Source organism: Callorhinus ursinus, unplaced genomic scaffold (genome assembly GCF_003265705.2).
Source record: "Callorhinus ursinus isolate GAN/ISIS: 27379988/994484 unplaced genomic scaffold, GSC_fseal_2.0 scaffold12, whole genome shotgun sequence".
Taxonomy (NCBI): Eukaryota; Metazoa; Chordata; class Mammalia; order Carnivora; family Otariidae; genus Callorhinus; species Callorhinus ursinus.
Window position 1 is genome coordinate 84714909 of NW_027397074.1, and position 17446 is coordinate 84732354.

Consider the following 17446-nt stretch of genomic DNA (forward strand, 5'->3'; position numbering starts at 1 on the left):
AAGCAGGGGGGCCCGTGGAAGGGAGGGCTGCGGGAGGCCCGCGCTGCAGGATGCACAAACTGACAACCGCCCTCCATGCGTGAAAAACTCCCTGTCCCAGTTCTCAGCTCCTCATCTGTCCAATTAGGTGGGGTGGCTGGACTAGGTGACTTTGGGTTCTTTTTTTTTTTTAAAGATTTTTATTTATTTGCAAGAGAGAGAATGAGAGAGAGAGCACAAGAGGGAAGAGGGTCAGAGGGAGAAGCAGAGTTCCCGCCGAGCAGGGAGCCCGATGCGGGACTCGATCCCGGGACTCCAGGATCGTGACCCGAGCTGAAGGCTGTCGCCCAACCGACTGAGCCACCCAGGCGCCCTAGGTGACTTTGGGTTCTTCCTGCCTTTCTTGAATTCCACTTTGTCCCCTGTGGGGGCAGCAGGATGGACGCCTTCCAAGTCCTGGCCTGGTCACCCGCACTGCCTGCCTGGGGAGCACGGGGGGCTCTGCTTCACCCCAAACTCAGTGCTGTCCTCCACGCATCTTGAAGCGGGGTGGGTCCTACTCTAAACGCCTGGCAGGCGCCCTTTCCCTTCAAGGCCTGCAGAGCCGAGTCCCATCACTGCCTTTAGGGCAGACCAGGCCCATTTCCTCCCTCGTAGACTGCGCCACCACCGAGCCCGAGCTCCAGACCCCAGTGGAGAGGGGAGGCAAGGCAGGCGGCCGGGCAGGGTGAGAGCCCCCAGAGCCTGTCCCCTCGAGATGAGTGCAGGCCCAGCCTTCCACCTTCACCTAGCGAGGGCATTCTGGTGTCAGGAGTCCCCCCATTTGGAGAAACAGAGACAGAGAAGGGGGCAGTGAGCTGCTGTTTGGGCCAGACCCAGTGCCCCGGCACACACCGCCCCCCCCAACTGCCTGGCCCTGTGGAGAATTAGACGAATGATGAACAATAGTAGCTCAGTTGTCTTTCTCTCTCAGATGGTAGCAGCGTCTTCAACATGCAGTTTTCAAAACCTTTTTTTTTTTTTTTTAGGCAAGGAACCCTTTATTTGAATGACAGCTGGAAACCTATAACACAGGGCAAAGCAGGACCACTCTGGTTGAAGCAAGGGACATGTTCTCTCAGAACACAGGTCCTGCCAAGACACCTGTTCCTTGCTTTCTAGACTCAGACATTTTATTTGGGGAGGAAGGCTTACTTTTGAAGAAGTTCTTTGAGTGTGTGAATGCAGTCATGTTGACCTCAGAGCCGAAAAAAGGTGGGTGTTGACCTGGTGCTGAGTGACGCACATAAGACAACCATGGGCAGGCCTAGTATAGGGGCCCCGGGCAGCAGGCTGAGGCAGCGAGCGGGAGGGTCTGTGGCCATGAGTGCTCGAAGGGCAGGAGCCCAGGCAGCCGTTGCAGGGTCCCTGTGGCCACCAGGCTGCGCCCCTGCGGCAGGGGTGGCAGGACTGGGCTGTTCCTTGCCCAGGGCAGGCACCACAGTTCTGGGCCGACATGCCCCTGGGCCAGAGGCCCCCAACCCCAGCTCAGCTCTGCCGGGAAGCTGGGGTTTGCTCCTGAATTGGGCTCAGGCAAGCACTAGGAGGTGGGGGAATGAGGTCCTTAGAGGACTTGGGGTCAGTCTGTCCTGTGGCCTGAGACATCCCTGCTGTTTTTGTGGTTACTTTCTTGCCTTCCACCTTCTCTGTAAGCTTTTCCAGACTCAGCAGGAGAGAGCTCTGTCCCCAGGACAGGTTTTACTTCCAGGAGCTGTTTCTGCAAACACAGAGGCCCCCAGAGACTGCTTTATTTACTGGATGCTTCCACAGGCAGGCTCCTCCTCCTGGGGTCCTAGGGAAAGTGTAGATGTGGGTTCTCCTTCAGTAGGTCTGGGTGGGGTCTGGGTTTCAATCTGGATGTTCCCCTGGTGTTCCTCAGGGGACCCTGGGCAGGTCCACATTTGAGAACCAAGGGTGGCAATGTCTCTGAACAGAGACTAACCAGCCTCTACCCTCTGAAAGGGTTTGCATTTTGACTCTGCAAGTGTATTCTTAAAAGAGTACATTCGCGCCACGAAATGTAGAAGGTGTAGATGAAGCTGAAGGGTTCTCTCTGTTGGCTTCCCTCCCGAGGGCCCCCACGTTGTCACTGTGGCATGCGACATTTCAGGCTCCTCTCGTGCATTTTCATTCACGTGGGAACTGGAAAAATACAGGGTTGCAAAGACATGAATGCCATAGTGCACGCTATCATCCTGCAGCTTGTTGTTTTCACCTAACAATAAGTCTGAAGAACCTTTAGGTAAAGGTTCAGCACATTTTGATCCTCTTCCCTCTCCGGGAGCCTGGACTGACTACAGGGTAGGAACTTGGTGTCCAGGACCCAGATTCATCATGGAGCCAGCCTGGTGTGTGGGAACTGGGCACAGGCGGCTGGGCTGGCTGTCTCCCCAGCATGACCGTGATACAGGTGCCTCCAGGCACCGCAGAAAGGGACACGCTGAGTCCTCATCATCCTAGGGACAGAATCTGGCTCAGTGCTGCACGATGTGGGTAGCTGTTAGGTATTGGTGGCCTGGAATGTTCTCCATTCATTCACTGATTTAACAAGAATCATGCCTACCCTGATGGCTGAGGCAGGAAGGAGGAGCAGTGATCATTCCCTCTTCTTAAGAGGGCTCTTAGAGATTGGTGCCTTTGGGGAGGTTACTTAGCCCTTGAAGGACATTGACTCATGCTCCCTATGTTACGTAGGATATGTGATTGGCTGCCAGAACAGGGACTGAGAAAACACAAAACAAAATGAAGTAATGAGGGCACCTGGGTGGCTCAGTCAGTTAAGCGTCTACCTTCAGCTCAGGTCATGATCCCGGGGTCCTGGGATCGAGTCCCATATCGAGTCCCGCATTGGGCTCCCTGCTCAGCGGGAAGCCTGCTTCTCCCTCTCCCTCTGCCCCTCCCCCTGCTTGTGTTCTCTTTCTCTCTCTCTCTCTCTGTCAAATAAACAAATAAAATCTTAAAAAAAAAACCCAAACAAAACAAAGTAATGAACTAGTAGCTTCAACATGATAGTGGTGAGTGCTTGCTCTCCCTTAACGGGCTCTTGATGGCACAGACCCAGGCTCCTTCCAGCTTGTTGCTCTACCCTTCCCAGGATGGGGCCTTGTCACCATGGTTCTAGACAGCTCGTTACCATCCGTAGTCTGTCAGAGGGAGGCAAGGAGGGGTGCGGTGCTCTTTCCCTTTAAGGACAGCACGTGTGTTTACTTCTTATTTAATTAACGCATATGTAGTACTTTTGTACTTTATCAGTATTGACCCACTGAAGCCTCATTACAACCTTTTGTTTACTCCTGTTATAGATCAAGAGACCAAGGTGCAGAGCAGCTGAATAAATTGTCCCATTTAACTTAGCCCTAGGAGGCAGAGCCTCTCACACCCAGTTGAAGAAAACCAGCCACACAACCACATCTGCTTGCAGGGGAGGCCTGGAAACCTGGTCCTGTTTGGGTGGCTGCATGTTCAGCAAAAAACCCCCAAATGTTCTGTGACTTGAAGGCGATCCGTGGTGTCGGAGGGCAGCCTGACAGCCTCTGTCCTAGCTCACGGCCTGTCACCTGTGGGCCGAGCTCTCCCGGCTCCCCGACAACCTGCCAGGGCTCTTTCCACCGCGACACCTGTCTCTGACCTCAGAAATCCCTAGCACAGGTGCACCTGGGAGATGTTGCGGGTTCGGTGCCAGACCCCTGCAGGGACACTAATAGTCAATAAAGCGGGTCCAAGGAATGTTTTGGTTTCCCAGTGCGTGCGGGTTACGAGCGCGCTGCGGCGGTCTGCGGGCTGTGCAGTAGCATTACGTCCGCAACGACCACGTGCAGGCCTCGGTTGGACGAGCCCTCCCTGCGAACATGCTGCCCGCCCCCCGGAGCGGTCAGCGGGTTGGTCTTCCCGCGGGTGGAGGGTGTGGGCGCCGCCGCCGGCCGCTGAGCCCTCCGGGTGCTGGGCGCTGGAGGCTGCTTCAGACCACCGTGCGGTTCGCCGCCCCGACGGCCCGCCCGTCACGCGCGCTTTCTCCGCGGCGGCCGCGGCCGCCCGGGGGCCCTTCACCCCCCAGGACAGCTGCCTTCGGAATGGGAGTCGGTCCTCTCCGGCCCCGCCGCCGCCTCCTCAGCCGAGCTGCTGTCCTGTGCTGGCTCCTTCTTCGTCTCCCCCCGCCCCGGGGAGGGGACTCGGGAAACCCCGTGCTTTGCTCGTCCCGGAGCAGCACCTGCTCGGCCGGGCCCGTTTGCTCCTGAGCTTGCGGCACGTCGGTCCCCGCCTCAGGCCGCGCTCCTCGTTCTGTTCTCTTGCTATTTCCACTTCCTCCACGGACATCCTGAACCTTCGATTTGTAAAAAACAAAAAAAAACAAAACAAAAAAACAGAATCTAGAAATCACAATAAAGCGAAGTGCAATAAAATGAGATATGCCTGTAGAGAAAATTTAAAAACATGAAAACAGGCTCTCCCAGAGTCCGGAGCTTCTGGCAGCCTTGGTCCCCACTGCCCGAGCCCTCTGGGACCCCGTGAGAACAGCCAAGGAAGCCAAGCACAGTGGCGAAGCATGGCATCTGTGTTGGGTAGGAGGGTGAAAGGCGGGGAAGAGCTGAACAGTTGGGGGGAAAGGGAAGGAGAAGGGCAGAGGGCGGCATGCGGATGTGGTGGAGGGGAAGTTAGAGATTACCCTGAGGATGGGGCATTTCTGGAGGTGGGGCAGTTTCTAGTGATAACCAGGTCCCAGGGGTGTCCTCTGGCCAAAGAGGAGTCGAGGTCAAGGCACTGAGGGACCAGGGATGGGGGAGGCTTATCAGCATGGATGCAGAGATCTCCAGGCACAAGCCGAGCATGGAGGAGCAGAGGCCTAAGCTGGCAGGGCTGGTGAGGAAGCATCCTGGAGGCCGCCACAGCTGCGGCCATGAGGCCGGGAGGCAGGTTGCACAAGTGGGGTGCTCCCCCGTGTTTAAAGACAGGATGGCCAGAAGGAGAACCCCAGGTGGGGGTCGTGTCCCGGGAGTGAGAGGTATGTGCAGACTGACACGTAGCTTGACACGCAGTCAGAGGAGAGGGCTGTTGACGGTAGCTGCTCAGAGCTACCAAGAGGCTCGGGGAGATGGGAAGGAGGGAGAGGTCCCCAGCCCCCAGGGCGGGGGACTGGATCACGGAACCACCACTGACTCCAGGGGCTTGGATGAATCAGTTGTGTATTCTTCAGTTTCGCCGGACAAGAAGCCGAGTGGTGCGGGAGCAGCGAACACCCCTGCCAAGTGTGAAAGCGAATGATCTCTGCTGGTGGAGAGCAAGGGGGTGCCGGCCCCGGAGGGCTGATGGAGGCCACAGAACTTTGGGAAGGGAGCGTAAGGTGGGACAGGGGTGAAACAGACGGTGTGTCCGAGCTGGCGCCCAGAATCTCCCACCCCTCAGCTACTAGTCCGTTAAAATACTGTCACCACTCCAGGCAACCTGTGACCTGCTGTCTGTGTTTACAGACTAGGTTTCATTTTCTAGAATTATATATAAATGGAATCAGAGCATATGTACTCCCGCCCCCACCCCCCGCCGCCTTTTTTTGTTTGTTTTTGGTCTGGCTTCATTTACTCAAGATAATTATTTGAGGTCTGTCCCTACGGTTCTGAGTATTAATAGTTCCTTCGTTTTCAGCCATAAGAAGTATTCCATCCCAGGCCCACACTGCTCTTTGTCCTTGCACCTGTTGATAAATGCTTGAGTTGTTCTCAGTTTTTGGCTTTAGAAAGAAAGTTGCTGCGAACCTTTGTGCACCAGCGCATGGCTGAGTGCCTTCATTTCTCCCAGGGAAATCCTTGGGAGTCTGATATCTGGGTCGTATGGAAGGTGTATGCCTCGCCTTTTAAGGAGCTGCCAAACGATTCCCCAAGGTGGCCGCACCGTTTTAGGCTGCCCGGCGGCCGCCCCGCACCCTGACCAACACTGCTCACCGTCTGTCTCGCGGACTTACCTTCTAGCGCAATGTCGTCTCTCATCGTGGTTTTAATGTTTATTTCCCTCATCACTGCCGATGTTGAGGGTATTTTTATGTGGCTGTTGCCATCGTATGTTTTCTTTGGTGAACTATCTTCTTGAATCTTTTGTCCATTTTTTTCATTTGGCTTGTTCGTTTTCTTCGGGTTGAGTTTTGAAGGTTCTGTCTGTTGGTGCAAGTCCTGTATCAGATAAGTGGCTTGCAAATACTTCCTCTCCGTCTGTGACTTGCCTTTTCATTGTCTTAACAGTGTCTTTCAAAGAGCACAGGTTCTTAATTTTGATGGAGTCCAGTTGATCGGGTGAGCTCTTGGTGTCATATTTAAGAAATTTTCGCCCAACTCGAAGTCACGCCACCAGCTCTCTATCTCAGAAGGAAACCGATTTTCTTTAATGGTTGGCAATATGACACATCAGGAAAAACTTTATGAAATTTTCTACGTAAAAGCCCAAATATTTCTGGGTTTTGGTGCGACAGTGAGGAAGTTGTCAGCCCTTCCCCAGCACGATGCAGCAGGAGCGGCGCCCCTTGAACGCTGAGTGTAACACACGGGGCAGGGAGCCCCCCGTCCCGTCCTCTCTCCCTGCTGCTGCTGTGACCCCGTTCTGCCAGAATTCACTTCATCACGTTGACCTCACGGCCCTGTGCTTAGAACGCTCGTTTCTTGCTTTCCTGAGAAATGTAACCTTCTGGCTATTTTTGCTTCTGGTTTCTTTCTTAGTGACCACAGTTAACGAGAACAGTGTCGGGGGACCGTCCCTTCCCAGCGCCCGGCCTCAGCAGTCTCCCACGCTGTCCTCGAGCCTCCTCTCCTGTCTCCCTTTCTGGCCACCTCCCACGGGGCCAAGCCCAGCAAGACGCTTCTCTCCCCGGCCCCCCTGTGCTGCCAGCCTCGAGGCACACACCCTTGGCGGCTTCAGCGTCTCAGGCCTGCCTCCAAGCCTAGCTGCTCAAACACGTCTCCTTGCCAGAGGGGACTGGAGTGGCACCTGGCGGCATGGGTGTGGGAGAGGAGTCTGAGGGCTGGGAGTCCCAGGTGGAGCAGGGCCAGCCAGCAGCCTCACCACCAGCTTTCTGTCGGGGGAAGGAGCCCACAAGGCGACGCTCCCCTGGGTTCGCCTAAGCTCCTCCCCAAGGCTGGGGGCAGGGACCAGTCAGGGGCCAGTTCCTGCTTGCTGGGTGCCACCTCGTTGCCCTACCGTCAGTCAGAACTAAAAATATCACCCCCTTGGGTCAGTGGACCAGTGGACCCAATGGAAGGAGTCTGTGGTCAATTTTGGTGTGTCCCAGCGGCCTGGAGAAGCGAGGAGGGCACAAGAAGTATGAGATCTCTTCAGGGGCAAGGTGACTTGGCGCAGCAGCCCGGGCTCTAGGGCCTTCCTCGGTATTTCTGGACAAAAGAGCTACTTCCCCAGCGTCCTGTGAGCGCATAGATTGTAGGGAAGGCTGCTTCTATGGGACAAAGGAGGGGGCGGGGAGGGCACTGGGAAGGGTGGGTAGGGCCTCAGACCCTCTTTTGGCTCCTCCATCAATGGGTGGGGCTGAGGTGGGCGGAGCTTTCTTGGGCTGTGTCCGCCACCAGTGCAGCCCCTCCCCTGGCCGCCGCCTCCCTCCCCGCTGCTCACAGCGCACAGAGCTGCCTACTTCCGCTGTGGAGTCCTGGAAGCCACCGTTTTCCATGCCCGAGGCTCACAAGCAAGCTATCACCGTGTTCCACCCCTCCTCAGATGGGTTTTCTCCTTGAGCAGGAATCTGGAACTGGTCCACCTGAGTCCGCCACAGTACTCAGCAGGTTAAGTGGATGAGCGTATGGTGGAAAGGGAGAAAGGGGGTCCTCTGTCTGGGTCTCCGGGTGTGGTGCCAGGACCAGGTTCTTGTCCCAGACCTGCTCCTCCATCCCGTGCAGAGACCCCTGTCCTCAGCACCGCAGTGCAGGGAGAGGGGAGAGGACCAAGGCCCTGCTCGGATGGGAAGGCCACTGACTGCCCGACGCAGCAAAGACGGGACAGGGGTGGCAGAGGTAGGTGAGCCAGACGGGAAGGAAGAGGAAATGGAGGGAGAGGGAAGGATGAGCCGGGCCTGTAGAAGCTGGTTAGTAGGTGTTCATGTGTGGACGAATGAGTAGTGATGATAAGGAGAGCAGGGCTGTCATGCGGCAGGCTGCCTGCTTCGAGGAACGTGTCTGTAGCAGTCCAGAAACGAGGCAACTGCAGAGTTCAAGAGGTGCAGTTAAGGGGTAAGGACAGGCTTGGGGGTAGAGCTCAGGGGTAGAGCATTTGACTGCAGATCAAGAGGTCCCCGGTTCAAGTCCGGGTGCCCCCTTGCCAAAGTCACTTTTGGCTGTGAAGTAACAAATAAGAAGGAGGCAAATAATTCTGGTGCTGTCTGTGCCTGGGTTCTGTTCTGTCCTCATCTCTAGGATTGGACAACAGGGAGGGTGGTTGTGAGGGTTCCTCGAGGTCCAGCTGGTCATGCTGTGTCACAGGCCTTAGCAGGAATTCAGGCTTCCACAATATTTCCTGGCTCGATGAACACACCTTCCTTGTGATCTTGGTCTCAAGCCTCACTGATCTCCAGACACACCTGACCCGCTTTTTAAAAACATTTTGGTTCTTTTTCCTCCCCTGGCCCTATTCTTCCTTGGCCTCCCTAACTTCTCCGTTTTAGCAGGGTCCTCCTTGTCCATCTCCTCCAGGAAGTGCCTCCTGACTTCCTAGCAGCATAGCTTCTTACTCCCTGTTCTCACAGCTCTCTGCTTGGACTTCCGCCACTCTGTGGAAATACTTTGGTTCATGGGTTTGTCTCCTGCTTGGACTAAGACTCTCTGAGGAACAGGGATAATGTTTTATTAGTCTGTGTCCTCAACATGGATGACAGAGCCTGGCACCTATCGTGCTCCAAGAGTGTTTGTTGAGTGAATAAATGAGTCAGTCAAACAGTGAGCACCCTCCTGAGGCCTGGAGTATGGAGGAGGCTCTCCCTGGGCTGAGCGTGAGGTTCACTTAAGACCCAGAAGCAACCACCGTTGTTCTGATGCCTGTGTGCCAACCTAGGCAGAAAGACTAGTACAGACTTGAATGATCTTTCCAGGTGTAAAGCTCAATGCCATTGCTACGGCCTGGGGAAGAGAGCAGGAGAGAGGAGGACTAGTTAAGGTTGAGAGAGGAGGACTAGTTAAGGTTGAGAGAGGACTAGTTAAGGTTGAGAGGGGAAGACAGGAAAGTGGACTACAGTGGAGGAGACTTGCCACCTCCTGGGACATGCAGAAAAAGCCCAGCAAATTATAGACACAGAGATCCTGAGTGCAGTGCATGGGTGAAAAGGTGTTAATGAGAAGCAATAAACAGGAGGGGGTATAGCTCAGGGATAGAGCATTTGACTGCAGATCAAGAGGTCCCTGGTTCCAATCCAGGTGGCCCCTTTCTTACTTTTTAAATTACTGAAGCGGGTACTGGCATCTCTGCCTCTTCTCCCCACATAGAACCATTAAACGAATGCTCTTTGTCTTGGGATAAAAATTCAGGATCTGCACCAGGACCAGCTCCCAGAATCTTTCCCCAAGCATCATCCAGACAATAGCTACTGGGGTCACATTTCACCGAAGAGGCTGATGAAGTTGGCTCCGTCCCCTCCTACCTACCTGGAGACTCTTGCCCTTCGAGGCCTGTGGGGAGACTTCACTTCCTTTCTCTTAAGGTCTCGTTTTCTCAACCTTGTTATAATCTCCAGAGAGAAGGTTATCTCTTTGCTCTTACTGCTACCGCTTGTGAAGTGTGGGTATGCATCTTCCTACTTCCCAGAAGTGACTGTAAGAGTTAGAGACCATATCAAAAGCAGAGCGTCTGTCCTCTCCCTGGGAATCTCTCAGAGGGGCTGCCTCCACCACACACTTGGACCATTTGATTCTCCCTTCTCCCTCTTTTCTCTCTTACCACTCTTTCTTTTTTAACCTGCATCAGTATTTCCTTGGTGAGAATGCCTAGAAGTAGACCCTGATTTATATAATAATTTTTAAAAATTTCGTCAAAAGATTTAAAACATATAATGGTATAAAGAATCCTGCAGAGGAATTTCCATGTTCCTTAATGAAGAAGGTAATTTGAACCAATCTTTCCTATGAGGACAAATAAAAAAGCTGGGAAAATATTACAAACATCTCATCAAAAGCCTCAGAGAGCCAACTAGTTAGATAGGAAATACAAAGTGGAGATTCAGAACAAATGAGAAACAGAAAGATAGAGCTCCACATGAGAGGCTGCTTTGGCCCTGACCATGGTTTTCAGTCCAAGAGAGGCAGCGGAGCGGCTAAGTGAATTTCTGGAAGTCTCTCAGGACCAGGGGGATAGAAGTCAGAATTCTGGGCCCACCTAGAGTAGGGACATGGGTAAAACCAACTCTGGCTTTGGGCTAGGACCCTGAGGAGGAAGGGTGAACTGAACAAAAACAGTCCCTGAAAGAATTTGTGGCTGGCCTTTGTGACATCTGGATGGCCCAGAAAACTCAAGCTTTGAAATTATATTAAGATATCCTGACTGCTAGAGCCACTCAGATACCTGGAAAAAGCAAATGAAGGATACTATCGTCTCCACCTGGCTCCAGATTAGTTCTACAAATACATTTTTTAATACAGTGTTCAATATATAGTCAAGAATAACTATGTACACAATGAGGCAAAAACCACCAGGGAAAATCAATAGAAACAACAGACCACAGAACTAAACACAGGGACTTTTTGTATTAGAACTGCCAGAAACAAACGGTAAAAAAAACAATGCTTGCTGTTTTCAAGAAGATAAGAGACAAGCTTGAAAATTTCAGTAGGAAGCTGGAAAGCATAAGAAGTAACTAAGAAGATGTGAAAAGAGAACAAAGAAATTTTGTATCTAAAAATCAATAACTAAAGGGCGCCTGGGTGGCTCAGTTGGTTAAGCGACTGCCTCCAGCTCAGGTCATGATCCTGGACTCCCGGGATCGAGTCCCGCATCGGGCTCCCTGCTCGGCAGGGAGTCTGCTTCTCCGTCTGACCCTCCCCCCTCTCATGTGCTCTCTCTCATTCTCTCTCTCTTTCAAATAAATAAATAAATAAGTAAATAAACTTTGAAAAAAATAAAAATAAAAATCAATAACTAAAATTAAAAATTCAGTGAGTATGTCCGTGTTATAGTCAGTGAATGGTTTCAGCCAAAGAGAAAATCGGTGAATTAGAACATTGGGATGAAAAAACATCCGTTATAAAGCATGCAGACAAAAGCATGGCAAACAGAATAGAGCATAACAGATCTAGAGGGTGCAGTGAGAAGGTCTAGTGTACATTTAAATGGACTCCTGGAAGAGAAAATGAGAGAATGAAGTAGAGGCAATATTTGAGGAGACAGAGGCTGAGACTATTTTGCAACTTAGGAAAGACATTAATGCTGACATTCAAGAACCCCAGTGAATCTCAAACATAAGAAACAAAATTAAATCCATACCCAGAGTTACTGTAGTAAAATTGCAGAAAATCACAGACCAGAAACTCAGAAACATCGTAAAAAGAAGACACGTTATTTTCAATGAGTTCCAATGAGATTGACAACTGAGTTTTCTAGAGTAACAGTGAAAACCAGAAGGCAGTGGAATTGCATCTACTGAAATACTGTTAACATAAAATTCTGTACTCAGGTAAAATATTCTTCAGGAGTGAAGGTAAAGACAATTTCAGGCAAATAAAAACTGAAATTACTCATCCATAGCATGCATGCACTCAAGGGAATTCTAAAAGGTATATTCTACACAGCAGGGAAATGATTTGGATGGAAGGACAGATGTAGTAAGGAAGACAGAGGCCAAGAAATAGTAAATATCTGAATAAATTTAAGTGAACATTGACTGTATGAAAAATAACAATAATGAGGTTAACACAACTTATGGAATAATGTAAAAGATAAAAACCACATATAAGTTGGGAGGAAAGTAAGTGCAGTTAAGGGTATTCTAAGGGGCGCCTGGGTGGCTCAGTTGTTAAGCCTCTGCCTTCGGCTCAGGTCATGGTCCCAGGGTCCTGGGATCGGGCCGCGCATCGGCCCCACATCGGGCCCCGCATCGGGCTCCCTGCTCAGCAGGAAGCCTGCTTCTCCCTCCCCCAGCCCCCCCCCGCTTGTGCTTCCTCTCTCACTGTGTCTCTGTCAAATAAATAAAATCTTCTTTTTTAAGATTTTATTTATTTGACAGAAAGAGAATGAGAGCCCGAGGGTCGGAGGGAGAAGCAGACTCCCTGCTGAACAGGGAGCCCGATGTGGGACTCGATCCTGGGACTCCAGGATCATGACCTGAGCTGGAGGCAGTCGTTTAACCAACTGAGCCACCCAGGCGCCCCTAAATAAAATCTTAAAAAAAAAAAGTATTTTAAGATGCTGGGGCACCTGGGTGGCTCAGTCGGTTAAGCCTCGGGTCGTGATCCCAGGGTCTTGGGATCGAGCCACACATGGGGCTCCTTGCTCAGTGGGGAGCCTGCTTCTCCCTCTGCCTGCCGCTCCCCCTGCTTGTGCTTGCTCTTCCCCACCCCGTGTCAAATAAATAAATAAAATCTTAAAAAAATTGTAAACAAAAAAATTTTTTAAAAAGTATTCTAAGATGCTTGTATTACCTGTGCAGAAGATAAATCCATTGGTTAGCCACAGATTTTGAGAAATAACTATGCATATGGAGTGTCTAGCATAATCACTAAAATAGAAGAAATAGCATTTATATTTTTCAAACCAGTAGGCAAAAATAACAGCATTATAAAAATCTCAGTCAACACACAAAAAAAGGGGGGGGAGAGAGAAAAACATAAATAAGCACTATAAATTGAAAGCATAAAATGAGGTAGACTTGAATACAAATACATCAGCAATTACATTTTTTTTATTTTTTTTAAATGTTTTTATTTATTTGCTCATGAGAGTCAGAGAGAGAGAGAGAGAGAGAGGCAGAGGCAGAGGGACAAGCAGGCTCCCCGCCGAGCAGGGAGCCCGATGCGGGACTCGATCCCAGGACTCTGGGATCATGACCTGAGCCGAAGGCAGACGCTTAACCATCTGAGCCACCCAGGCGCCCCCATCAGCAATTACATTAAAAGTAAATAAATTAAATGCCCCAGTTTAAAAGACAGAGATTATCATACTGGGGTTAAAACCAACCAACTATATTCTATTTACAGAAAACATTATCTAAAATTTGGGATACAGAAAGATTGAAAAGTAAAAGGATGAAAAAATAAATGACTGGCAACACATTAACAAAAAGAAAGCAGGTGTAGCTTACAATCAGACAAAATAGTCTTTAAAACATGAAATATTACTAGAGATAAAAAGATAAATTATTAATAACCAAAGGCTGAATTTAACAGGAAGATGTAAAAATTCCTGATTTTTATGCTTCTAGTAATATAGCTTCAAAATATGTAAGGCAAAAACTTGACAGAATAACAAAGAGAAATAAACAGAATTAGAGTGGAAAATTTTTATAAACCTTTCTCATTAATTAACAGAAGGGGACAAAAACATTATGAATAATTAAAAATTTTTAGTTTCTTTCTCCCCTAGCTTTATTGAGATATAATTGACAAATAGAATTGTAATATATTTAAAGTGTACAATGTATAATATGATTTACATATACATTGTGAAATGATTACCAAAATCAAGTCAATTAACACACCCATACTTACTTGGCAGGGGAGATACCATGATCATGAAGGTGGTTTTTCCAGGGTGAGGCTCATTCATTGCAATCCGATGTGCTGACCCCTGTGATTTCCCCAAATGTGGGAAACTCGATTGCATAATTTGTGGTAGAGGGGACTGAAAAAAAAATTAACACACCATCACCCCACATAGTTACTTGTGTGTGTGTGTGTGTGTGTGTATGTGTGTGTGTGTTTAAGATCTACTCTCATAGCAACTTTCAAGTTTACAATACAGTATTATTAACTACAATGTCCATGATATACATTAGATCTCTGGAACTTATTCACCTTATAACTGAGTTTCTACCCTTTGACCAACATCCCCCCATTTCTTCCACCCGTCAGCCCCTGGCAATGACCAATCCACTCTCTGTTTCTGGGTTTGACTTAAAACATTTTTTTTTTCACAAAAAGTGATACCATACAGCATTTACCCTTTTTTTGGGCGGGGGGGGGGCGGTCAATGGCTTATTTTGCTTAATACAATGCCCTCCAGTTTCATCTATGTTGTTACCGATGGCAGGACTTCCTTCTTTCTAATGTCTGAATAACATTCCACTGTGTGTGTGTGTGTGTGTGTGTGTGTGTGTGTGACATTTTCTTTATCCAATACAAGATGAATGGATAAAGAAAATCAGCATTTAGAGAAATACTTGTAGCTTTGAGCAATATGCTAGAAAAGAAGAATAGAAATAAACTAAAAATCCATCTCAAGAAGTTAGAAAAACTGGATAAAAGAACATTATGAGAGAAGAAGGAAAAGAGCAGAAATTAATGAAATAGAAAACAAACACACAATAGACAGGATTAACAAAGCCAAAAGTTGGTTTTTGAAAAGATTGACTAAGCTTTCATGAAACTGATAAGAAAAATAAACAGAAACAAATAAACTTATATCAAAAATTAGAAAGCAAAACTGCAGATTCTCTAGATTTTAAAATAATGATTATTTAACACTATGAAAAACAATATACAAAAAATTTAAAAATCTAACAAACATGAACAAGGAACTTAAACTGTGTGGCAGGCATGATTTTATGTACTTTAAAGATGTTAATTTAATTTTCATAACATCTCCACAAATAAGGCATTATCACTGTGCTCATTTCTATAATCATGCCCTTTTTATATATGGCAAAACTGAGGCTAAGGGAGTTAATCAATTTCACCAAGTCCACTCAGAGCCCAGAATTTGAACCCACGTATTATTATGTGTTAAGCGTCCAAAGACTTTGCTACTATGCTGTGCTGAAATTGAGCAAGAACTTAAAAAATACTACAACTTGATAAAGCTGACACAAGAAAAAAATAGAGAAGCTGAATAGTCCTCTAAGTTTTAAGTAGTTACTTTATTCAAACTGTTATTTGAAACTTTTTCACAAAAAAATTCAGGTAAGATGGTTTTACTGGTGAGTTTTGTCTCATCCTTAAATAAGCAGTAACTATACAAAAATAACTATTTTTACATAAAAATCTAAGAATAGAAAAGATATATACATTCTATAACTCCTTTTACGAGATTAGCACAATCTTGCTACCAAAACCCAAAAAGGACGGTATAAAGAATGCATCGACCAATCTCACTCATAAACATAGGTACAAAAAATTAAATTATTATCTAACAGAATTGACAAATATATATATATATATATATATATATATATATATCTGATATATATATATAGGATAGGACTTCATGATTAAGTTGGATTTATATCTGGAATCCAAAGTATGTTAAATTTTACAAAAAGCAGTAAGTGTAATTCACCATGTAAATGGACTAAAAGAGGAAAAATCATGATTATCTCAATCGATGCAAAAAGGGGGTTTGATAAAATTTCACATCCATGATAAAATTTTTTTTTGCAAACTAGAAATTGAAGAAAAATTCCTTAATTTGATAAAGATCACTTAGAAAAAGTATAGTTCACGATACATACTTAATGGTAAAATGTTGAGAGCTTTTCATTTGAAATCAGAATGAGTCAAGATATCTACTGTTAACACCCTTATTCAACATTACACTTGAGGGCCTAATCGGTACAATAAGGTAGGAAAAAGAAACATCTTAAGGACTGGAACAAGGGAAATAAAACTTGCAAATTACTTAGACGGTATGAACATATACATAAGAAATCGAAAAGAATCAACAAAGAAATTATTAGAATTAATGAATGTTTAGCAAGACTGCCAGCATATACCCTGCATTCTTTTATCCCCTTTTGCCTGGCCAAATCACAACTTTTGAAATGATACCCTAGAAATTTCTGCTTTCAAATCTTAAAATTCTAATGTTAATCAATATTTTTATCCTCCTCACAAATTACATAAAGATACTTTAACTCTTATCACTCTGTTCCTTGTATGTTATTGTGAACCAGTATTTTAGTTTTATCTTTTTAAGAAAACTTTATAAATTATACATTAGCATTATGTTATATGGTCAATGATTTTTTTAGATTTATTTACATATCTTATATTTTCTTTGTTCAACATTCCATTTTTTGTCTCAGATCTCCCATTTTGGGATCACTTTTCTTTTCTCTAAAGTATATATTTAAAATTTGCTTTAGTGAGAGTCTGTTGGCAGTAAACTCTCTCAGCTTTTGTCTGTTCTTGAGGAATAGTTTGGCTGGGAATAGAATTCAAAGCTGACTGTGATTTCCTTTCAACATATGGAATGTGTTATTGTACTGCTTTCTGGCTTCCTTTGCAACTGTTGGTAAGTCATACAGCAGTTGAAATATTGTCCTTTTATAGATGATCTCAGATTTCCTTCTGGCTACCTTCAAAGGACAGAGTCCTCACCCTCAGCCAGGAGACCAAGTATGCACTGGCGAGTGCAGGGACCAGGTGAGGGGAGTGGGGGGAGATCAGAGGAGGGGACAAACACATCACCTGAGCAGAGCTGCCTGCTTGGGTGTGATCTCTGCTTCTTCACCCTTTGCAAGAAAACTCAGAAACCAGATTCAGCAGGAGGAGAGGAAATTGGAACTTCTTTACCACCACCACCACCACCACCACCAGTGGCTAAAATGCCAGGGGGCACCCAGATTTGAACTGGGGACCTCTTGATCTGCAGTCAAATGCTCTACCCCTGAGCTATACCCCCTGCTATACTGGTGAGATCCAATTAATACCCTTTCACTGTGCAGCCACACCCAGAACTCCCGCCCCTTCAGCTCGGAGGCTGAGTTGCAGGACCTGCTTTACTGCTAACTCATTGCCCTGCTTTAGAAGAAGTGGCCCCAGGTTGCTTTCTCCCCCAGCTGGGCAACTTCTCCATCTTCAGGTCCTGTGCGAAAGCAGCAACTTGGGAAGCATTCCCTGACAGCTGCAAGGATCTGTCGTAACATCTGTATCGTGGTTTTTGTGCTGAGCACCTGAAAACAGACCCAGAATGCGCACCACTTAAAGGGTAGAAGACACACGGACTGGAGGTGGTTCCGAGCCCTCCACACAATGCTACACCCTCGGATGCAGCCAGAGCCCTCTCTCATCGCCTCAGCTCTCCACGTAGTCAACCCTTAAACTGCTGGGTGAGATGAGCCACCTGAAGAAATGACTGTCCCTAGGCTCCAAGTCCCCCTTTCTGGGCTCTGCCCTGCGATGCTGGCTCTGAGACTCTGTAAACCACGCTTATCCTTTGCCAGGTGGCTTCCCGGTTGGTCCCCGTAGGGCTCTGGGAGGGAGACGGGAAGGTGGGAGCCAGACCAGGCACCTGTTCCGCCTGCGGTGGTTCC

General features: G+C 47.8%; 3 non-coding genes and 1 pseudogene across 3 annotated transcripts; 3 read left to right on the plus strand and 1 right to left on the minus strand.

The window, feature by feature from the left end:
• The first annotated feature begins 8245 nt into the window (after nt 1-8245).
• TRNAC-GCA (transfer RNA cysteine (anticodon GCA)) lies at nt 8246-8317 on the plus strand. Its single transcript has one exon. It is a non-coding gene; the product is annotated as a tRNA-Cys (tRNA).
• Nucleotides 8318-9344: 1027 nt separating this feature from the next.
• Nucleotides 9345-9416, plus strand: TRNAC-GCA (transfer RNA cysteine (anticodon GCA)). The gene has a single exon. It is a non-coding gene; the product is annotated as a tRNA-Cys (tRNA).
• Nucleotides 9417-13677: 4261 nt separating this feature from the next.
• LOC112811083 (U1 spliceosomal RNA) lies at nt 13678-13850 on the plus strand (annotated as a pseudogene).
• A 2893-nt stretch (nt 13851-16743) lies between these two features.
• TRNAC-GCA (transfer RNA cysteine (anticodon GCA)) lies at nt 16744-16815 on the minus strand. The gene has a single exon. It is a non-coding gene; the product is annotated as a tRNA-Cys (tRNA).
• Nucleotides 16816-17446: the final 631 nt, after the last annotated feature.